Raw genomic sequence first — 16,565 nt, forward strand, 5'->3', positions numbered from 1 at the left:
AGCAGGGGTCTGGGGGCTGAGCAGGAGTCTGGGGGCAGAGCAGGAGTTTGGGGGCTGAGCAGGAGTCTGGGGGCTGAGGAGGAGTCTGAGGGCTGAGGAGGAGTCTGGGGGCTGAGCAGGCGTCTGGGGGCTGAGCAGGAGTCTGGGGGCAGAGAAGGAGTCCGGGGGCTGAGCAGGAGTGTGGGGCTGAGCAAGAGTCTGGGGGCTGATGAGGAGCAGGAGTCTTGGGCTGAGCAGGAGCCTGGGGGCTGAGGAGGAGTCTGGGGGCAGAGCAGGAGTCTGGGGGATGAGCAGGAGTCTGGGAGCTGAGGAGTCCGAGGGCTGAGCAGGAGTCTGGGGGCTGAGCAGGAGTCTGGGGGCTGAGCAGGAGTCTGGGGCTGAGCAGGAGTCTGGGAGCTGAGAATGAGTCTGGGAGCTGAGAAGGAGTCTGGGGGCTGAGCCTGAGCAGGAGTCTGGGGGCTGAGTTGGAGTCTGGGGGCTGAGCAGGAGTCTGGGGCTGAGCAGGAGTCGGGGAGCAGAGAAGGAGTCTGGGGGCTGAGCAGGCGTCTGGGGCTGAGCAGGAGTCTGGGGGCTGAGGAGCAGGAGTCTGGGGGCTTAGCAGGAGTCTGGGGGCTGAGCAGGAGTCTGGGGGCTGAGCAGGCGTCTGGGGGCTGAGCAGGCGTCTGGAAGCTGAGCAGGCGTCTGGGGGCAGAGCAGCAGTCTGGGGGCTGAGCAGGCGTCTGGGGGCTGAGCAGGATTCTGGGGGCTGACCAGGAGTCTGGAGGCTGAGCAGATGTCTGGGGGCAGAGCAGGAGTCTGGGGGCTGAGCAGGAGTCTGGGGGCTAAGCTGGAGTCTGGGGGCTGAGCAGGAGTCTGGGGGCTGAGCAGGAGTCTGGGGGCTGAGCAGTAGTCTGGGGGCTAAGCTGGAGTCTGGGGGCTGAGCAGGAGTCTAGGGGCTGAGCAGGAGTCTGGGGGCTGAGCAGGAGTCTGGGGGCTGAGGAGGAGTCTGGGGGCTGAGGAGGAGTCTGAGGGCTGAGGAGGAGTCTGGGGGCTGAGCAGGCGTCTGGGGGCTGAGCAGGAGTCTGGGGGCAGAGAAGGAGTCCGGGGGCTGAGCAGGAGTCTGGGGCTGAGCAAGAGTCTGGGTGCTGATGAAGAGCAGGAGTCTGGGGGCTGATGAGGAGCAGGAGTCTTGGGGTTGAGCAGGAGTCTGGGGCTGAGCAGGAGCCTGGGGGCTGAGGAGGAGTCTGGGGGCAGAGCAGGAGTCTGGAAGATGAGCAGGAGTCTGGGAGCTGAGGAGTCCGAGGGCTGAGCAGGAGTCTGGGGGCTGAGCAGGAGTCTGGGGGCTGAGCAGGAGTCTGGGGCTGAGCAGGAGTCTGGGAGCTGAGAAGGAGTCCGAGGGCTGAGCAGGAGTCTGGGGGCTGAGCCTGAGCAGGAGTCTGGGGGCTCAGCGGGAGTCTGGGGGCTCAGCGGGAGTCTGGGGGCTCAGCGGGAGTCTGGGGACTCAGCGGGAGTCTGGAGGCTGAGCAGGAGTCTGGGGATGAGCAGGAGTCTGAGGCTGAGCAGGGGGCTGGGGGCAGAGGAGGAGTCTGGGGGCTGAGCAGGAGTCTGGGGGCTGAGGAGCAGGAGTCTGGGGGCTGAGCAGGGGTCTGAGGGCTGAGCAGGGGTCTGGGGGCTGAGCAGGAGTCTGGGGGCAGAGCAGGAGTTTGGGGGCTGAGCAGGAGTCTGGGGGTTGAGGAGGAGTCTGGGGGCTGAGGAGGAGTCTGAGGGCTGAGGAGGAGTCTGGGGGCTGAGCAGGCGTCTGGGGGCTGAGCAGGAGTCTGGGGGCAGAGAAGGAGTCCGGGGGCTGAGCAGGAGTCTGGGGCTGAGCAAGAGTCTGGGTGCTGATGAAGAGCAGGAGTCTGGGGGCTGATGAGGAGCAGGAGTCTTGGGGTTGAGCAGGAGTCTGGGGCTGAGCAGGAGCCTGGGGGCTGAGGAGGAGTCTGGGGGCAGAGCAGGAGTCTGGGGGATGAGCAGGAGTCTGGGAGCTGAGGAGTCCGAGGGCTGAGCAGGAGTCTGGGGGCTGAGCAGGAGTCTGGGGGCTGAGCAGGAGTCTGGGGCTGAGCAGGAGTCTGGGAGCTGAGAAGGAGTCTGGGAGCTGAGAAGGAGTCTGGGGGCTGAGCCTGAGCAGGAGTCTGGGGGCTGAGCAGGAGTCTGGGGGCTGAGCAGGAGTCTGGGGCTGAGCAGGAGTCTGGGAGCAGAGAAGGAGTCTGGGGGCTGAGCAGGCGTCTGGGGCTGAGCAGGAGTCTGGGGGCTGAGGAGCAGGAGACTGGGGGCTGAGCAGGAGTCTGGGGGCTGAGAAGGAGTCTGGGGGCTGAGCAGGCGTCTGGGGGCTGAGCAGGCGTCTGGAAGCTGAGCAGGCGTCTGGGGGCAGAGCAGCAGTCTGGTGGCTGAGCAGGCGTCTGGGGGCTGAGCAGGATTCTGGGGGCTGACCAGGAGTCTGGAGGCTGAGCAGATGTCTGGGGGCAGAGCAGGAGTCTGGGGGGTGAGCAGGAGTCTGGGGGCTAAGCTGGAGTCTGGGGGCTGAGCAGGAGTCTGGGGGCTGAGCAGGAGTCTGGGGGCTGAGCAGGAGTCTGGGGGCTAAGCTGGAGTCTGGGGGCTGAGCAGGAGTCTAGGGGCTGAGCAGGAGTCTGGGGGCTGAGCAGGAGTCTGGGGGCTGAGCAGGAGTCTGGGGCTGAGAAGCAGGAGTCTGGGGGCAGGAGTCTGGGTGGCTGAGCGGGAGTCTGGGTGGCTGAGCGGGAGTCTGGGTGGCTGAGCGGGAGTCTGGAGTCTGAGCAGGAGTCTGGGGGCTGAGCAGGAGTCTGGGGCTGAGCAGGAGTCTGGGGCTGAGCAGGAGTCTGGGGGCAGAGCAGGAGTCCGGGGGCTGAGCAGGAGTCTGGGTCTGAGCAGGAGTCTGGAGGAGAGCAGGAGTCTGGGGGTTGAGCAGGAGTCTGGGGGCTGAGGAGCAGGAGTCTGGGGGCTGAGCAGGAGTCTGGGGGCTGAGTAGGAGTCTGGGGGCAGAGCAGGAGTCTGGGGGCTGAGCAGGAGTCTGGGGGCTGAGCAGGAGTCTGGGGCTGAGCAGGAGTCTGGGGGCTGAGCAGGAGTCTGGGGGCTGAGCAGGAGTCTGGGGGCTGAGCAGGAGTCTGGGGGCTGAGCAGGAGTCTGGGGCTGAGCAGGAGTCTGGGGCTGAGCAGGTGTCTGGGGCCTGAGCAGGAGTCTGGGGGTTGAGCAGGAGTCTGGGGGCTGAGCAGGAGTCTGGGGGCTGAGCAGGAGTCTGGGGCAGAGCAGGAGTCTGGGGGCTGAGGAGGAGTCTGGGAGCTGAGCAGGAGTCTGGGGCAGAGCAGGAGTCTGGGGGCTGATCAGGGGTCTGGGGGCTGAGCAGGGGTCTGGGGGCAGAGCAGGAGTTCGGGGGCTGAGCAGGAGTCTGGGGGCTGAGCCGGAGTCTGGGGGCAGAACAGGAGTCTGGGGGCAGAGCAGGAGTCTGGGGGCTGATGAGGAGCAGGAGTCTGGGGGCTGAGCAGGAGTCTGGGGGCTGAGCAGGAGTCTGGGGGCTGAGCAGGAGTCTGGGGGCTGAGCAGGCATCTGGGGGCTGAGCAGGCGTCTGGAAGCTGAGCAGGCGTCTGGGGGCTGAGCAGGAGTCTGGGGGATGAGCAGGGGTCTGGGGGCTGAGCAGGAGTCTGGGGGCTGAGCACGAGTCTAGGGGCTGAGCTGGAGTCTGGGGGCTGAGCAGGAGTCTGGGGGCAGGAGTCTGGGTGGCTGAGCAGGAGTCAGGGAGCTGAGCGGGAGTCTGGGTGGCTGAGCGGGAGTCTGGGGGCTGAGGAGGAGACTGGGGCTGAGCAGGAGTCTGGGGCTGAGCAGGAATCTGAGCAGGAGTTTGGAGGCTGAGGGGCAGGAGTCTGGGGACTGAGCAGGAGTCTGGGGGCTGAGGAGGAGCCTGGGGGCTGAGGAGGAGTCTGGGGGCTGAGAAGAAGGAGTCTGGGGGCAGGAGTCTGGGTGGTTGAGCGGGAGTCTGGGGGCTGAGCAGGAAACTGGGGCTGAGCAGGAGTCTTGGGCTGAGCAGGAGTCTGGGGCTGAGCAGGAGTCTGGGGGCTGAGCCGGAGTCTGGGGGCTGAGCAGGAGTCTGGGGGCTGATGAGGAGCAGGAGTCTGGGGGCTGAGCAGGAATCTGGGGGGCTGAGCAGGAGTCTGGGGGCTGAGCAGGAGTCTGGAGGCTGATGAGGAGCAGGAGACGGGGGGCTGAGCAGGAGTCTGGGGGCTGAGCAGGAGTCTGGGGGCTGAGGAGGAGTCTGGGGCTGAGCAGGAGTCTGGGGGCTGAGCAGGAGTCTGGGGCTGAGCAGGAGTCTGGGTGCTGAGCAGGAGTCTGGGGCTGAGCAGGAGTCTGGGGGCTGAGCAGGAGTCTGGGGCTGAGCAGGTGTCTGGGGCCTGAGCAGGAGTCTGGGGGCAGAGCAGGAGTCTGGGGGCTGATCAGGAGTCTGGGGGCTGAGCAGGAGTCTGGGGGCTGAGCAGGAATCTGGGGGCTGAGCAGGAGTCTGGGCGCTGAGCAGGAGTCTGGGGGCTGAGCAAGAGTCTGGTGGAGGAGCAGGAGTCTGGGGGCTGAGCTGGAGTCTGGGGGCTGAGCAGGAGTCTGTGGGCTGAGCAGAAGTCTGGGGGCTGAGGAGCAGGAGTCTGGGGGCTTAGCAGGAGTCTGGGGGCTGAGCAGGAGTCTGGGGGCTGAGCAGGGGTCTGGGGGCTGAGCAGGAGTCTGGGGGCAGAGCAGGAGTCTGGGGGCAGAGCAGGAGTCTGGGGGCTGAGGAGCAGGAGTCTGGGGGCTGAGCAGGGGTCTGAGGGCTGAGCAGGGGTCTGGGGGCTGAGCAGGAGTCTGGGGGCAGAGCAGGAGTTTGGGGGCTGAGCAGGAGTCTGGGGGCTGAGGAGGAGTCTGAGGGCTGAGGAGGAGTCTGGGGGCTGAGCAGGCGTCTGGGGGCTGAGCAGGAGTCTGGGGGCAGAGAAGGAGTCCGGGGGCTGAGCAGGAGTGTGGGGCTGAGCAAGAGTCTGGGGGCTGATGAGGAGCAGGAGTCTTGGGCTGAGCAGGAGCCTGGGGGCTGAGGAGGAGTCTGGGGGCAGAGCAGGAGTCTGGGGGATGAGCAGGAGTCTGGGAGCTGAGGAGTCCGAGGGCTGAGCAGGAGTCTGGGGGCTGAGCAGGAGTCTGGGGGCTGAGCAGGAGTCTGGGGCTGAGCAGGAGTCTGGGAGCTGAGAATGAGTCTGGGAGCTGAGAAGGAGTCTGGGGGCTGAGCCTGAGCAGGAGTCTGGGGGCTGAGTTGGAGTCTGGGGGCTGAGCAGGAGTCTGGGGCTGAGCAGGAGTCGGGGAGCAGAGAAGGAGTCTGGGGGCTGAGCAGGCGTCTGGGGCTGAGCAGGAGTCTGGGGGCTGAGGAGCAGGAGTCTGGGGGCTTAGCAGGAGTCTGGGGGCTGAGCAGGAGTCTGGGGGCTGAGCAGGCGTCTGGGGGCTGAGCAGGCGTCTGGAAGCTGAGCAGGCGTCTGGGGGCAGAGCAGCAGTCTGGGGGCTGAGCAGGCGTCTGGGGGCTGAGCAGGATTCTGGGGGCTGACCAGGAGTCTGGAGGCTGAGCAGATGTCTGGGGGCAGAGCAGGAGTCTGGGGGCTGAGCAGGAGTCTGGGGGCTAAGCTGGAGTCTGGGGGCTGAGCAGGAGTCTGGGGGCTGAGCAGGAGTCTGGGGGCTGAGCAGTAGTCTGGGGGCTAAGCTGGAGTCTGGGGGCTGAGCAGGAGTCTAGGGGCTGAGCAGGAGTCTGGGGGCTGAGCAGGAGTCTGGGGGCTGAGGAGGAGTCTGGGGGCTGAGGAGGAGTCTGAGGGCTGAGGAGGAGTCTGGGGGCTGAGCAGGCGTCTGGGGGCTGAGCAGGAGTCTGGGGGCAGAGAAGGAGTCCGGGGGCTGAGCAGGAGTCTGGGGCTGAGCAAGAGTCTGGGTGCTGATGAAGAGCAGGAGTCTGGGGGCTGATGAGGAGCAGGAGTCTTGGGGTTGAGCAGGAGTCTGGGGCTGAGCAGGAGCCTGGGGGCTGAGGAGGAGTCTGGGGGCAGAGCAGGAGTCTGGAAGATGAGCAGGAGTCTGGGAGCTGAGGAGTCCGAGGGCTGAGCAGGAGTCTGGGGGCTGAGCAGGAGTCTGGGGGCTGAGCAGGAGTCTGGGGCTGAGCAGGAGTCTGGGAGCTGAGAAGGAGTCCGAGGGCTGAGCAGGAGTCTGGGGGCTGAGCCTGAGCAGGAGTCTGGGGGCTCAGCGGGAGTCTGGGGGCTCAGCGGGAGTCTGGGGGCTCAGCGGGAGTCTGGGGACTCAGCGGGAGTCTGGAGGCTGAGCAGGAGTCTGGGGATGAGCAGGAGTCTGAGGCTGAGCAGGGGGCTGGGGGCAGAGGAGGAGTCTGGGGGCTGAGCAGGAGTCTGGGGGCTGAGGAGCAGGAGTCTGGGGGCTGAGCAGGGGTCTGAGGGCTGAGCAGGGGTCTGGGGGCTGAGCAGGAGTCTGGGGGCAGAGCAGGAGTTTGGGGGCTGAGCAGGAGTCTGGGGGTTGAGGAGGAGTCTGGGGGCTGAGGAGGAGTCTGAGGGCTGAGGAGGAGTCTGGGGGCTGAGCAGGCGTCTGGGGGCTGAGCAGGAGTCTGGGGGCAGAGAAGGAGTCCGGGGGCTGAGCAGGAGTCTGGGGCTGAGCAAGAGTCTGGGTGCTGATGAAGAGCAGGAGTCTGGGGGCTGATGAGGAGCAGGAGTCTTGGGGTTGAGCAGGAGTCTGGGGCTGAGCAGGAGCCTGGGGGCTGAGGAGGAGTCTGGGGGCAGAGCAGGAGTCTGGGGGATGAGCAGGAGTCTGGGAGCTGAGGAGTCCGAGGGCTGAGCAGGAGTCTGGGGGCTGAGCAGGAGTCTGGGGGCTGAGCAGGAGTCTGGGGCTGAGCAGGAGTCTGGGAGCTGAGAAGGAGTCTGGGAGCTGAGAAGGAGTCTGGGGGCTGAGCCTGAGCAGGAGTCTGGGGGCTGAGCAGGAGTCTGGGGGCTGAGCAGGAGTCTGGGGCTGAGCAGGAGTCTGGGAGCAGAGAAGGAGTCTGGGGGCTGAGCAGGCGTCTGGGGCTGAGCAGGAGTCTGGGGGCTGAGGAGCAGGAGACTGGGGGCTGAGCAGGAGTCTGGGGGCTGAGAAGGAGTCTGGGGGCTGAGCAGGCGTCTGGGGGCTGAGCAGGCGTCTGGAAGCTGAGCAGGCGTCTGGGGGCAGAGCAGCAGTCTGGTGGCTGAGCAGGCGTCTGGGGGCTGAGCAGGATTCTGGGGGCTGACCAGGAGTCTGGAGGCTGAGCAGATGTCTGGGGGCAGAGCAGGAGTCTGGGGGGTGAGCAGGAGTCTGGGGGCTAAGCTGGAGTCTGGGGGCTGAGCAGGAGTCTGGGGGCTGAGCAGGAGTCTGGGGGCTGAGCAGGAGTCTGGGGGCTAAGCTGGAGTCTGGGGGCTGAGCAGGAGTCTAGGGGCTGAGCAGGAGTCTGGGGGCTGAGCAGGAGTCTGGGGGCTGAGCAGGAGTCTGGGGCTGAGAAGCAGGAGTCTGGGGGCAGGAGTCTGGGTGGCTGAGCGGGAGTCTGGGTGGCTGAGCGGGAGTCTGGGTGGCTGAGCGGGAGTCTGGAGTCTGAGCAGGAGTCTGGGGGCTGAGCAGGAGTCTGGGGCTGAGCAGGAGTCTGGGGCTGAGCAGGAGTCTGGGGGCAGAGCAGGAGTCCGGGGGCTGAGCAGGAGTCTGGGTCTGAGCAGGAGTCTGGAGGAGAGCAGGAGTCTGGGGGTTGAGCAGGAGTCTGGGGGCTGAGGAGCAGGAGTCTGGGGGCTGAGCAGGAGTCTGGGGGCTGAGTAGGAGTCTGGGGGCAGAGCAGGAGTCTGGGGGCTGAGCAGGAGTCTGGGGGCTGAGCAGGAGTCTGGGGCTGAGCAGGAGTCTGGGGGCTGAGCAGGAGTCTGGGGGCTGAGCAGGAGTCTGGGGGCTGAGCAGGAGTCTGGGGGCTGAGCAGGAGTCTGGGGCTGAGCAGGAGTCTGGGGCTGAGCAGGTGTCTGGGGCCTGAGCAGGAGTCTGGGGGTTGAGCAGGAGTCTGGGGGCTGAGCAGGAGTCTGGGGGCTGAGCAGGAGTCTGGGGCAGAGCAGGAGTCTGGGGGCTGAGGAGGAGTCTGGGAGCTGAGCAGGAGTCTGGGGCAGAGCAGGAGTCTGGGGGCTGATCAGGGGTCTGGGGGCTGAGCAGGGGTCTGGGGGCAGAGCAGGAGTTCGGGGGCTGAGCAGGAGTCTGGGGGCTGAGCCGGAGTCTGGGGGCAGAACAGGAGTCTGGGGGCAGAGCAGGAGTCTGGGGGCTGATGAGGAGCAGGAGTCTGGGGGCTGAGCAGGAGTCTGGGGGCTGAGCAGGAGTCTGGGGGCTGAGCAGGAGTCTGGGGGCTGAGCAGGCATCTGGGGGCTGAGCAGGCGTCTGGAAGCTGAGCAGGCGTCTGGGGGCTGAGCAGGAGTCTGGGGGATGAGCAGGGGTCTGGGGGCTGAGCAGGAGTCTGGGGGCTGAGCACGAGTCTAGGGGCTGAGCTGGAGTCTGGGGGCTGAGCAGGAGTCTGGGGGCAGGAGTCTGGGTGGCTGAGCAGGAGTCAGGGAGCTGAGCGGGAGTCTGGGTGGCTGAGCGGGAGTCTGGGGGCTGAGGAGGAGACTGGGGCTGAGCAGGAGTCTGGGGCTGAGCAGGAATCTGAGCAGGAGTTTGGAGGCTGAGGGGCAGGAGTCTGGGGACTGAGCAGGAGTCTGGGGGCTGAGGAGGAGCCTGGGGGCTGAGGAGGAGTCTGGGGGCTGAGAAGAAGGAGTCTGGGGGCAGGAGTCTGGGTGGTTGAGCGGGAGTCTGGGGGCTGAGCAGGAAACTGGGGCTGAGCAGGAGTCTTGGGCTGAGCAGGAGTCTGGGGCTGAGCAGGAGTCTGGGGGCTGAGCCGGAGTCTGGGGGCTGAGCAGGAGTCTGGGGGCTGATGAGGAGCAGGAGTCTGGGGGCTGAGCAGGAATCTGGGGGGCTGAGCAGGAGTCTGGGGGCTGAGCAGGAGTCTGGAGGCTGATGAGGAGCAGGAGACGGGGGGCTGAGCAGGAGTCTGGGGGCTGAGCAGGAGTCTGGGGGCTGAGGAGGAGTCTGGGGCTGAGCAGGAGTCTGGGGGCTGAGCAGGAGTCTGGGGCTGAGCAGGAGTCTGGGTGCTGAGCAGGAGTCTGGGGCTGAGCAGGAGTCTGGGGGCTGAGCAGGAGTCTGGGGCTGAGCAGGTGTCTGGGGCCTGAGCAGGAGTCTGGGGGCAGAGCAGGAGTCTGGGGGCTGATCAGGAGTCTGGGGGCTGAGCAGGAGTCTGGGGGCTGAGCAGGAATCTGGGGGCTGAGCAGGAGTCTGGGCGCTGAGCAGGAGTCTGGGGGCTGAGCAAGAGTCTGGTGGAGGAGCAGGAGTCTGGGGGCTGAGCTGGAGTCTGGGGGCTGAGCAGGAGTCTGTGGGCTGAGCAGAAGTCTGGGGGCTGAGGAGCAGGAGTCTGGGGGTTGAGCAGGAGTCTGGGGCTGAGCAGGAGCATGGGGGCTGAACAGGAATCTGGGGGCTGAGCAGGAGTCTGGGGGCTGAGCAGGAGTCTGGGGGCTGAGCAGGGGTCTGGGTGCAGAGCAGGAGTCTGGGGGCTGAGCAGGAGTCTGGGGCTGAGCAGGAGCCTGGGAGCTGAGCAGGAGTCTGGGGCTGAGCAGGAGTCTTGGGGCTGATGAGCAGCAGGAGTCTGGGGGTTGAGCAGGAGTCTGGGGGCTGAGCAGGAGTCTGGGGGCTGAGCAGGAGTCTGGGGGCAGAGCAGGAGACTGGGGGCTGAGGAGGAGTCTGGGGGCTGAGGAGGAGTCTGGGGGCTGAGGAGGAGTCTGGGGGCTGAGCAGGAGTCTGGGGGCTGAGCAGGAGTCTGGGGCTGAGCAGGAGTCTGGGGCTGAGCAGGAGTCTGGAGGCTGAGCAGGAGTCTGGGGGCTGAGGAGGAGTCTGAGGGCTGAGCAGGAGTCTGGGGGCTGAGCAGGAGTCTGCTGGCTGAGCAGGAGTCTGGGGCTGAACAGGAGTCTGGGGCAGAGCAGGAGTCTGGGGGCTGAGGAGGAGTCTGGGAGCTGAGCAGGAGTCTGGGGCAGAGCAGGAGTCTGGGGGCTGATCAGGGGTCTGGGGGCTGAGCACGGGTCCGGGGGCAGAGCAGGAGTCTGGGAGCTGAGCAGGAGTCTGTGGCAGAGCAGGAGTCTGGGGGCTGATCAGGGGTCTGGGGGCTGAGCAGGGGTCTGGGGGCTGAGCAGGAGTCTGGGGGCTGAGCCGGAGTCTGGGGGCAGAACAGGAGTCTGGGGGCAGAGCAGGAGTCTGGGGGCTGATGAGGAGCAGGAGTCTGGGGGCTGAGCAGGAGTCTGGGGGCTGAGCAGGAGTCTGGGGGCTGAACAGGAGTCTGGGGGCTGAGCAGGCATCTGGGGGCTGAGCAGGCGTCTGGAAGCTGAGCAGGCATCTGGGGGCTGAGCAGGAGTCTGGGGGATGAGCAGGCGTCTGGGGGCTGAGCAGGAGTCTGGGGGCTGAGCAGGAGTCTAGGGGCTGAGCTGGAGTCTGGGGGCTGAGCAGGAGTCTGGGGGCAGGAGTCTGGGTGGCTGAGCAGGAGTCAGGGAGCTGAGCGGGAGTCTGGGTGGCTGAGCGGGAGTCTGGGGGCTGAGGAGGAGTCTGGGGCTGAGCAGGAGTCTGGGGCTGAGCAGGAGTCTGAGCAGGAGTTTGGAGGCTGAGGGGCAGGAGTCTGGGGACTGAGCAGGAGTCTGGGGGCTGAGGAGGAGCCTGGGGGCTGAGGAGGAGTCTGGGGGCTGAGAAGAAGGAGTCTGGGGGCAGGAGTCTGGGTGGCTGAGCGGGAGTCTGGGGGCTGAGCAGGAAACTGGGGCTGAGCAGGAGTCTTGGGCTGAGCAGGAGTCTGGGGCTGAGCAGGAGTCTGGGGCCTGAGCCGGAGTCTGGGGGCTGAGGAGTCCGAGGGCTGAGCAGGAGTCTGGGGGCTGAGCAGGAGTCTGGGGGCTGAGCAGGAGTCTGGGGCTGAGCAGGAGTCTGGGAGCTGAGAAGGAGTCTGGGAGCTGAGAAGGAGTCTGGGGGCTGAGCCTGAGCAGGAGTCTGGGGGCTGAGTTGGAGTCTGGGGGCTGAGCAGGAGTCTGGGGCTGAGCAGGAGTCGGGGAGCAGAGAAGGAGTCTGGGGGCTGAGCAGGCGTCTGGGGCTGAGCAGGAGTCTGGGGGCTGAGCAGGAGTCTGGGGGCTGAGCTGGAGTCTGGGGGCTGAGCAGGCGTCTGGGGGCTGAGCAGGCGTCTGGAAGCTGAGCAGGCGTCTGGGGGCAGAGCAGCAGTCTGGGGGCTGAGCAGGCGTCTGGGGGCTGAGCAGGATTCTGGGGGCTGACCAGGAGTCTGGAGGCTGAGCAGATGTCTGGGGGCAGAGCAGGAGTCTGGGGGCTGAGCAGGAGTCTGGGGGCTAAGCTGGAGTCTGGGGGCTGAGCAGGAGTCTGGGGGCTGAGCAGGAGTCTGGGGGCTGAGCAGGAGTCTGGGGGCTGAGCAGTAGTCTGGGGGCTAAGCTGGAGTCTGGGGGCTGAGCAGGAGTCTAGGGGCTGAGCAGGAGTCTGGGGGCTGAGCAGGAGTCTGGGGGCTGAGGAGGAGTCTGGGGGCTGAGGAGGAGTCTGAGGGCTGAGGAGGAGTCTGGGGGCTGAGCAGGCGTCTGGGGGCTGAGCAGGAGTCTGGGGGCAGAGAAGGAGTCCGGGGGCTGAGCAGGAGTCTGGGGCTGAGCAAGAGTCTGGGTGCTGATGAAGAGCAGGAGTCTGGGGGCTGATGAGGAGCAGGAGTCTTGGGGTTGAGCAGGAGTCTGGGGCTGAGCAGGAGCCTGGGGGCTGAGGAGGAGTCTGGGGGCAGAGCAGGAGTCTGGGGGATGAGCAGGAGTCTGGGAGCTGAGGAGTCCGAGGGCTGAGCAGGAGTCTGGGGGCTGAGCAGGAGTCTGGGGGCTGAGCAGGAGTCTGGGGCTGAGCAGGAGTCTGGGAGCTGAGAAGGAGTCTGGGAGCTGAGAAGGAGTCTGGGGGCTGAGCCTGAGCAGGAGTCTGGGGGCTCAGCGGGAGTCTGGGGGCTCAGCGGGAGTCTGGGGGCTCAGCGGGAGTCTGGGGACTCAGCGGGAGTCTGGAGGCTGAGCAGGAGCCTGGGGGCTGAGGAGGAGTCTGGGGGATGAGCAGGAGTCTGGGAGCTGAGGAGTCCGAGGGCTGAGCAGGAGTCTGGGGATGAGCAGGAGTCTGAGGCTGAGCAGGGGGCTGGGGGCAGAGGAGGAGTCTGGGGGCTGAGCAGGAGTCTGGGGGCTGAGGAGCAGGAGTCTGGGGGCTGAGCAGGGGTCAGAGGGCTGAGCAGGGGTCTGGGGGCTGAGCAGGAGTCTGGGGGCAGAGCAGGAGTTTGGGGGCTGAGCAGGAGTCTGGGGGCTGAGGAGGAGTCTGAGGGCTGAGGAGGAGTCTGGGGGCTGAGCAGGCGTCTGGGGGCTGAGCAGGAGTCTGGGGGCAGAGAAGGAGTCCGGGGGCTGAGCAGGAGTCTGGGGCTGAGCAAGAGTCTGGGTGCTGATGAAGAGCAGGAGTCTGGGGGCTGATGAGGAGCAGGAGTCTTGGGGTTGAGCAGGAGTCTGGGGCTGAGCAGGAGCCTGGGGGCTGAGGAGGAGTCTGGGGGCAGAGCAGGAGTCTGGGGGATGAGCAGGAGTCTGGGAGCTGAGGAGTCCGAGGGCTGAGCAGGAGTCTGGGGGCTGAGCAGGAGTCTGGGGGCTGAGCAGGAGTCTGGGGCTGAGCAGGAGTCTGGGAGCTGAGAAGGAGTCTGGGAGCTGAGAAGGAGTCTGGGGGCTGAGCCTGAGCAGGAGTCTGGGGGCTGAGCAGGAGTCTGGGGGCTGAGCAGGAGTCTGGGGCTGAGCAGGAGTCTGGGAGCAGAGAAGGAGTCTGGGGGCTGAGCAGGCGTCTGGGGCTGAGCAGGAGTCTGGGGGCTGAGGAGCAGGAGTCTGGGGGCTGAGCAGGAGTCTGGGGGCTGAGCAGGAGTCTGGGGGCTGAGCAGGCGTCTGGGGGCTGAGCAGGCGTCTGGAAGCTGAGCAGGCGTCTGGGGGCAGAGCAGCAGTCTGGGGGCTGAGCAGGCGTCTGGGGGCTGAGCAGGATTCTGGGGGCTGACCAGGAGTCTGGAGGCTGAGCAGATGTCTGGGGGCAGAGCAGGAGTCTGGGGGCTGAGCAGGAGTCTGGGGGCTAAGCTGGAGTCTGGGGGCTGAGCAGGAGTCTGGGGGCTGAGCAGGAGTCTGGGGGCTAAGCTGGAGTCTGGGGGCTGAGCAGGAGTCTAGGGGCTGAGCAGGAGTCTGGGGGCTGAGCAGGAGTCTGGGGGCTGAGCAGGAGTCTGGGGGCTGAGAAGCAGGAGTCTGGGGGCAGGAGTCTGGGTGGCTGAGCGGGAGTCTGGGTGGCTGAGCGGGAGTCTGGGTGGCTGAGCGGGAGTCTGGAGTCTGAGCAGGAGTCTGGGGGCTGAGCAGGAGTCTGGGGCTGAGCAGGAGTCTGGGGCTGAGCAGGAGTCTGGGGGCAGAGCAGGAGTCCGGGGGCTGAGCAGGAGTCTGGGTCTGAGCAGGAGTCTGGAGGAGAGCAGGAGTCTGGGGGTTGAGCAGAAGTCTGGGGGCTGAGGAGCAGGAGTCTGCGGGCTGAGCAGGAGTCTGGGGGCTGAGCAGGAGTCTGGGGGCAGAGCAGGAGTCTGGGGGCTGAGCAGGAGTCTGGGGGCTGAGCAGGAGTCTGGGGCTGAGCAGGAGTCTGGGGGATGAGCAGGAGTCTGGGGGCTGAGCAGGGGTCTGGGGGCAGAGCAGGAGTTTGGGGGCTGAGCAGGAGTCTGGGGCCAGAGGAGGAGTCTGGGGGCTGAGCAGGAGTCTGGGGTTGAGCAGGAGTCTGGGGCTGAGCAGGGGTCTGGGGCTGAGGAGGAGTCCGGGGGCTGAGCAGGAGTCTGGGGCTGAGCAGGAGTCTGGGGGCTGAGGAGCAGTCTGGAATGTTAAATATGACTGACTGCACCGCCAGGGGATTGAGGGGTCAATGTTGCTGGTGGTCCTACAGACAGGTGTGGTAATGGCTGGGGGTGAGGGGGGACACTTGAGGTCAACACCCCCCCCCGCCCCGACCGGAGCTGCTTGTTCCCAGCAGATCAAGGCAGAGGTTGAGGGTGAGCAGCTGCCGATGGCTCCGGGCTCAGTTCAAGGATCGGGCGCCAGAGATGCCTTCGACCCTTTAACCCGCTCCCTGCTCTGAAAGTTTAGAGACCTCCATGCCAGCATTTCTGGTCTTGGTGGCAGAGGAAGTGAACATGCAGGAGTATTTATCAGCGCCTTTTTGTATTTGCTTTTTAGAGGTTGGAGCAGAAACCTCAGTAAACAAGCGAGGCAATCTTGGGTATTTATTTATGTTTATAGTGCCAAGAAGTGCATTTGTGAAAGCGCTCATTATAGCTCCTTATTCTTCGTAGATGTCCCATAGTTACCACGGATGAAAAGGACATCAGGTAACTCTGGGGCATATTAGCAAGGAGTAGTGATATTTATTGCTAAATGCACTTGGAACATTTTTTTATCGCCGGATACTATCACAGAGATAACGTGCTGTTATCAACGTTTATCTCCAATGGGATAAAGTATCCGGCGATAGCGGCTCCATGCGAGAATATCGCTGGACATCCAGTGATATTCAGGCATTATCGCTAATGGGGACTTAACCTGAATATCCACCTCCCATTGGATATACAGGTAAGACATCTTATTAGAAGGTATAAGAATATAGCGATAAACGCGCTCAGCGCAATTTTTTTATCTCTTTGCCTGCCTTGCTAATGCACGATAGCTGTGTTAGCAACTGTTTTCAGTCGCTAACAGTTTGGGTGCGCCCACTTTGCATGATAAATATCGCTGACATGCAAAGCGGACCCCAAACCTGTAGCTATTGCCTACAAGCTGTTAGCCACAGCTTGCTAATAGGGCGATAAAAATATCGCCCCTTTAGCAGAAAAAAGTGCCACTAAAGCGGAGATATTGCCCATGCTAATATGCCCCTATGTTCTCCACCCAAATTAAGAAACTTTTGCAAGTGGGAACTCTTTCAAATATACCTATTTTTTTAACCCAGCAATGGTGAAAACCACAGTTGAAACCGTATGTATCTGTTTGAATTTGGGATTTTACAGTGAACATTCATGTTAAACAACCAGAATTGGAACTTGTGGTGTCATGAAAAAGTAGATTTGGAATCACACTACCCTTTTCTCCTCTCATCTATACTATAGGGGTTGTTGTAGGAAGGTGGAATCTGACTATATGGTTACCCCCATTTTTTCCTGGTGTTTTGCTGGTTTTCGACTTAGTTGGCCTGGTACCCTGCTGTTGTATTTCTATCTAGGACCCTAATTCGATATTCCCGATTCATGCCCTTATGCGGTTGTAATCAATAAAATCCTGATAAAGGCATAAGAATCATATCCATATTCAGTAATAGCCCATGCAGTCTAAAGCACAGCAAGGCTACTCCCATCGACTCCTAGAAAGTACAACGTGTTCTTTAAACAAACCAAGCCTTCAGTAGCCTGGGAAATACCCCTCCTGCTTTTGTTTTGATTTGAACAAGAACTCCTGGAGTCCAGCAAGAACTGTTAGTTCTTAGTGACGTCTTATGTCCAACCTTACATCAAACCCGGCACCGTTCAGGTATAAAATACCAACAGTTGCCTTAAGCAAACACACAGTGGTTTGGAGCAGAGCGGCCATCCACTTGTCCGAGAGCCCAGCTGATGCGAGAGCCCACGGACACCGCCCCTCCCTTTTGACGCACTGAGAGAGACGCTGTCTTTTCTCCTGACGAGAAATCCAGCTCCGGTGTTCTCAGCCGCCCTCGCAGGTTGCTGGGATATCGAGCCCTGAAGAGAGATACCAGACCTCCTGCTTTCTAATACCCTGGTACGGAGCTGACTAAATCCTTAAAGAGAATTCTTGAATCAGAGTCCTTGGCAAAAACCAACTTAACTTAAACTGCTACTTACTTACTCCTTCCCATGTATTAGGCTTAGGTCAGGTACACCGGGGTAGGCGTATTTAGAAGCACCAGTTGAGTACGTTAGTCAATGTATATATGTATGTATATATTTTATCCATTTTAAAGTGTCTTATGGCTAAGAAACCATATCAATGCTTTTATAGTATTGTTTCATAATACTCCTTTTACTGTACGCACTTTACTTTACATTAAGTATTGCAATTGTGGCAATTCATTTCTCTTGCATGAGAAAGAAGACTGTTCAATAAAATACCACCTTTTATTGAAAACGCCTGTCTCTCTATTTCTCTGCACTGTGGTGAAACTAAGTATGCACAATTGACTGAGTGAAATAGCTGTCTATTGGTTTCACACGACTCTAGAGATACACTCTTATTCTGAGGGAGCAAAGTTGTCATGTTTTATGGTTGTCAGAAGCTAATCCCTTCTTGTCTATCCAGGGAGGTTAAACTCCTCCTCGCTTATTCAAGAAAGTTTCTAGTGACCTCTGAGCTAGCTGGCAAACCTTAAGTCTAATATAGTCAGTAGAGCCCTAGATGACC

The 16,565-nt window shown here is 63.1% G+C and overlaps 1 protein-coding gene across 1 annotated transcript in view; it reads left to right on the forward strand.

The window, feature by feature from the left end:
- The window catches only part of LOC147693207 (NACHT, LRR and PYD domains-containing protein 12-like), a 1,239,310-nt gene that overhangs the window by 371,754 nt on the left and 850,991 nt on the right, over positions 1 to 16,565 (forward strand). The gene's annotated exons all lie outside the window — the stretch shown is intronic.

Source organism: Lissotriton vulgaris, chromosome 8 (genome assembly GCF_964263255.1).
Source record: "Lissotriton vulgaris chromosome 8, aLisVul1.2, whole genome shotgun sequence".
NCBI classification, from domain to species: domain Eukaryota; kingdom Metazoa; phylum Chordata; class Amphibia; order Caudata; family Salamandridae; genus Lissotriton; species Lissotriton vulgaris.